Raw genomic sequence first — 5785 nt, forward strand, 5'->3', positions numbered from 1 at the left:
GAAGCACCTTCATTGAAGTGTTGAGGTAGCTGTGCTCTACAGAAGATTTGACTTTCCCAGGTCATATTTGCATACATATCCCAACAGAAATTTGGTCCCATCTGGAAACCATTTCCCTGAGACTTCTAAAATGCTGTCTTGGTGCTTTGAGAAATGGTGTTCCATTCATGCCTAAGGGCTCCAATGGGTTCCTTTCAATATTTTGCATGCACCTGATGGGGCTCAACAAAGCAGAAGTGCTTTGCCTAGAAAAGGAGCTTAGAATAACTGTGGCAATCTGTTCCACTTCAATACCTTGATTAGCCACATCTAGGCAGGAATGATCTGTCTCAACCAGCTCCTGAAGAACTGGATACCTCCTCAAGAAAAGTAGTTTCTGTATATATGCTCTTACAGAGCAAGGGAAGAGGCATTCTGCCTGGGTGGGATGTATAATTTGAACCTTTGTCAATGTGAAGCACCCTTTTTTACAGTTCCTTTCTAAAAGAAAGAATGAAAACTTGAACATGGGTATATCAAGCTTTTGTTTTATCCCCTTTCACTTGTTTTTGTTTCTGTCTATGGTTTATTTTTATTTTTTAATCGCTGTACATTTTTTGTTTTTGTCTTGTTTCTTTAACGAAAAAAATAAGAAACACCCCAATTTTCTTATTTGTTTTCCTCCATAAATATTATATTATGTACATTTATTCACTCTACAGCACTTAGAGTCCATGGCGGAACTGGTACAGAGATCTCATTTATAAATAAATTTCCCTTCTGAGGCTCAGAGACTCTGCAACTTGCCTTGCTTAGATCCTACTGCTTCAAAATTCCATCTTGCTACTGCTCTGCTTTACTTGTAGAAGCTGGAATGGGGAGGCATTGCTTTGTAAAGCAATTTCAAAGGGGCCACACAACCCTTTGTTGAAGCAAAGCATGCCTTCAAAACTTTGCACAGCCTAGTGCAGCCTTTCTCAACCTTTTGACCCTGGAGGAACCCCTGAAATATTTTTCAGGCCTCGGGGAACCTCTGTACGTTCAGGCTCAAATATAGACCAGAAGTTACAAAATTATTATATTTGTTTCATGCATAGGCCTGTAATTAAAGAATGAAACTTACCTCTTTAATGTGAAGTTGCCCAAATTTGAAATAAATTTTAAAGAAATTGTGATCACGCCGGCTCCAAGGCTTTGAAACGGAGATGAGCACCGCCCCCTAGAGTCGGACACGACTGGACTTTACGTCAAGGGAAACCTTTACCTTTACCTTAGGGAACCCCTAGTGACCTCTCGAGGAACCCTAGGGTTCCACAGAACCCTGGTTAAGAAACCCTGGCCTAGTGGGTACATTTAAATTAAGATACAGCTATATTAAAAAGGCTGTAATAAGGCTATAAAAGGGGGAAATGACACCCCCTTTCCTTCCACTGTTAAACAGTTCTTTCCATTCTAATATACAGCCAGCTTTACCTTGATGAGAGCTTAGCACCATGTAGGCAACATGATTTGCTTTGTTGAGGCAAGGAGGCAAGACAACTCTCTTTCAGCTGTGTCACCAGGAGGACTTGTCCAGCAGTACCATTAAGGGAAAGAGGCTTATGTGTCAGTTTTGCACATGCATAAAAATCTTACTCATTGCACTTTCGATTGGTGCTGAAAAATATCAGAAGAAGCTTCTCTGCACATAGAGAAGACTCTGATCTTCCAGCTATTGAAACTGCCTGAGGATGCCTTAGAAACAAAGCTTTGCATCATGAAGGTAATAATAAGGCAAAGAAGCAACATGAGTCTCCTTGTCAAGGTACTTTACATTGCCTCAGGACTTCATCTGGCAGTACCATAGTCACAATAAGGAAGTGTTTCTCATCCTTGGCAACTTTAGGATGTGTGGACTTCAACACCCAGAATTCCCCAGCCAGCTTTGTGGAATTCTGGGAATTGAACTCCACACATCTTAAAGTTGCCAAGGTTGAGGAACACTGCAATAAGGTTTTGTCCATGTGTCGATACGATCTAATATCTTTCCAGCTACTAGATCTGCTGGATGAGGACTCAGAATGAAGCGAAGCCACATGGCTACGTCACTTTAATTTGCTTGTAGAAACAGGCACTACATTGCTTCACAGATCAGTTTTGAAGGAAAGGGTTCACACAGCCTTTATCAAAATGAAGCACAGCCCTACAACACACACATTACATTTCATATATAAAACTATATCATAAAATGAAAGTGAAGGATGAAACTTCTTATGGTTGAGAAACCTCCCTCTCAGAGGAGCTGGATACACAGAAGTGTTTGAAGTTTTCTTTTCTTAATTCTCTAGTTGTGATTGGTTGAATTCATCAGATATGACAGAGGCACTTAAAACAAAGACCTAAGAAAGAAAAAGAAAAATGAGCAAGCAGATACAACAGTTGAGTCCATAACCAGCCAAAGTGAAGCAGAAGCTTAAGAAATATAGGTGGAGTCTTGGGGATGGAAAAATTATACATATTTCAGAAGAATGGAAGAAAATTGGCCATTAAAAAGGCCTTGTTTTGAGTACTGTATTGAACAGTATCTAGCCATCATTCACCTGGAATGAAGTAGAGATTTGTCTCAATCTTTTTGACAAGGAGGTCCAGCACAGAGAGGAGAGATCTAAGCTTGAATAAGAAGGACAGGCTTGTCCATTCAAGAGAATTATAAACGCCTTGTTCATTAAGCACTGCTGTCAGAAAGCAATATCAGTGCTGACTTCAGAGAAAAATAATCTGACAAATCTGCAAAAAATGTGACTTTTTAAAAGGATAACATCCCAGGCAGATTCTGCAGACAGACAGTGAATAACAGACTGTGAGCTACATGCAACTGCTCAAAATGGTATATATTGTGAATGTTATCTAGAGTTATCTAGATCACAGGAAGGAAGGACGCTAACTTATCAGTCTTGGTATCAAGTCCATTGTCTATAAGAACAAATCATTCAATGATAAGTTTTACAACTTGTAACTATCAAGTAATATTTTAAGGGGTCTAGTGCTGGTCATCTATGTACTGAGATAGCTTAGGGCAGTCCTGGCAGAAGTGCAAGGCTGATCATTATGATGCTGATATTTAAGGTTGATTGCATGCACCTTTTTTATACAACTAAAGCAAATAATTAAATTTGTATGAACTGGAAATATTCATGTCCAAACAATACATCCACATGTCTCTTTCCCTGGGGAAATGAGGAAAGGGTGTCAACAAATGTACACGTTTGGTATGTTGGTGGGCTACTTCTGCCATTGATCCCCCCCCATGCAAAAATGGCTTAAATAAGCATCTGCCATGGGTATGAAACTTCTGACGCTTATCTGACTTATTTGGATAAGGCCTGTTTATTAGTAAAATACCTGTAAAAATAAATATTCCCTCAAGTTGGACTCCTGATTTTTGCATGTGCTCATTCATGTTGTTTTCTTGGCAGGGTTCAACATTGCCTTCTTCAGAGATATGTCAGATTAGGTAAATATATATTTACGTCCTGGACTACACTGCAAGTCTGAAATTTTTCGTAGGATCCAAATATCAGCCAAGATTGGCTAGGTGCTGCTATAGGATGTCAACATACCTAGTTATTCTGACATAAGCTGAAAACATACCCCAGTACTGAAAGTCTGTGATTTAAAGGCTATCCTCTGAATGTATTGCTGTGATTCAGTGCCCAAAAGTTGCCAACTGATGTTACTGTTTCATGTTCAGCATTAGCTGCATTGTGCACATTTATGAGATATTTAGATTTGGAAATGTGTTTTGAATGAAACTTTAAATAGAAGTGACTTTCCAAATGGAAGTACTAAAGTCATTCCTTGTCAGGAAGAAAAGCTGCCTTTGATGTTTCCTCTTCCTAATAATACATTAAACTCAAAAAAAACCCTTCCCAAATAAACAGCTGTGCATTTTATGGCAGCTCAACTAATTAAAATGTCTGTTTATCATTTCAGACCCCCTCCTTCAAGTGACCAGTCAACTAAGGCTGTGGATGATTAATATCTTAATAATAGCTTGTAGCTGTAGTGGATTTCATATTTTGTAATTCAGTCTAAATGTTTCATAGAGTTGCAGGTGAATTTTTGGTAAAACAGATACTTAGGTAAACCAGTCACACTCTTTAAACCACATATATTTGGGGTCTCTAATACAATTTGGTCTCAGTATTTATTACAATACATACTTTACTAATGAATTTGCATACTATATACTTTTTGGGATACAATATGTCTCTAATTCATAGAAGCAAATATATCCACTTAACTAAATTTATGGGTGCGTAGAATGTCCACAGTAATTATGATTAAACTGCTGGTTCTAAACTACTTGCATGAATGTTCAACTTTATTATTAGAAAGAATTCAGTTGCATTCAGTACAAGACACAAGCATTTGCAGGATTAAATATTATAAATATGTAAAACTTGTCTTAAAAGCACAAGGAAAATGGGCAGTCAACAAGTACAAATGATTAGATTCCAACAAGAATAACATTTTGTAATCTTTGTCAAGCTTTGCAATATCCATTTAAATGATTTTGTCAATGACATTTAAGACTGTTTTATAAAGATTTAAAAATATATAGCACTTTAATAATTTGCATGTTTTTGTTATATCTATTTTAAGCAACACGCACACACATGCACACCCACCCACCCACACAAATAAATAAATATAAATAATCAGATTTATAAAGGCTGCCCCACTCAGCACAGACTCTAATTTCTGTTGCAGGGAAACTCTATGAATCTAGTAATAAATAAAAGATGTATGTGATATTTAGATTTGGAAATGTGTTTTGAATGAAACTTTAAATAGATGTGACTTTCCAAATGGAAGTACTAAAGTAATTTGAATCATCAATTCAAATTGGACACTTTAAATAGCTTTGGATGTTTCAATGGCTTTAGTACATATGTAAATGTTTGCTGAACTGATTTGGAAGTCAAAATTGATTTGATTTGACCTATCAGTACAAATATGTGAATCAAAATCAGACCAGTTTTCTAAATCTGACTGATTTGAACTGGATCACCTCAGATCTGCATAATCCTAATAAATAACAGCTGAAATTAATATGGCTTTTAAAATACACAACCATTATTTTGTCAATGACCATAACTCTCTTTTCTAGATTAGAATGAGGGAATCCATGCTTCACTCCAAACCAACTCTTTTTAATTACTGTCGGAGATCATTATGATCAGGCAAAGTTCATGACTCAAAGCCATATGATTGTGATTAAAACGATAAAAGCAGATACTACACTTGATCTTAGCCAAAAGGCTGAGAAGCAATATGATGACAAGACAGCTAGTTCCTATTGATAATGCACATGCACCTAAAAATCAAACATCTATGTACCTACACTAATAGGTGGTTTCCACTGAAAATACGTGTTCTGTATACACGTAGACATAATACACCAAAGCTGTTATTTGCACTGGGAGAGAAACATCACTTGGTACTAATGGAGTCTGCCAGTACAAACAGCATCACTGCTATGTGTTGATTTCAGCCTCGTGTGTATGTATTTGTTTTTAAATTGAGGAAAGCTGAACAAAGATTCTGTTGAAATGGGGTGAGAATGAAGAAGATGGATAAGAAAGGAAGCACAAGCCTGAAATCAATTGGCTCCCAGCTCACAAGTTGCAGGGGAATTATGTCCAGACAGATCAAGTGGTATAGTGGGGATAATTTATTATAGCTACCTGTATATATGTAGTGTTAAAATTTGTGCTGGATGTTGTCCAAAATATAGTCAGAATAAAATGTCCTTTCACTTTGA

General features: G+C 37.1%; 1 pseudogene; it reads right to left on the reverse strand.

Annotated features, from left to right (window-relative positions):
- Positions 1-5173: 5173 nt before the first annotated feature.
- On the reverse strand, positions 5174-5295 carry LOC134495067 (U2 spliceosomal RNA; annotated as a pseudogene).
- Positions 5296-5785: the final 490 nt, after the last annotated feature.

The sequence above is a fragment of the Candoia aspera genome, chromosome 3, assembly GCF_035149785.1.
Source record: "Candoia aspera isolate rCanAsp1 chromosome 3, rCanAsp1.hap2, whole genome shotgun sequence".
In the NCBI taxonomy this organism is placed as follows: domain Eukaryota; kingdom Metazoa; phylum Chordata; class Lepidosauria; order Squamata; family Boidae; genus Candoia; species Candoia aspera.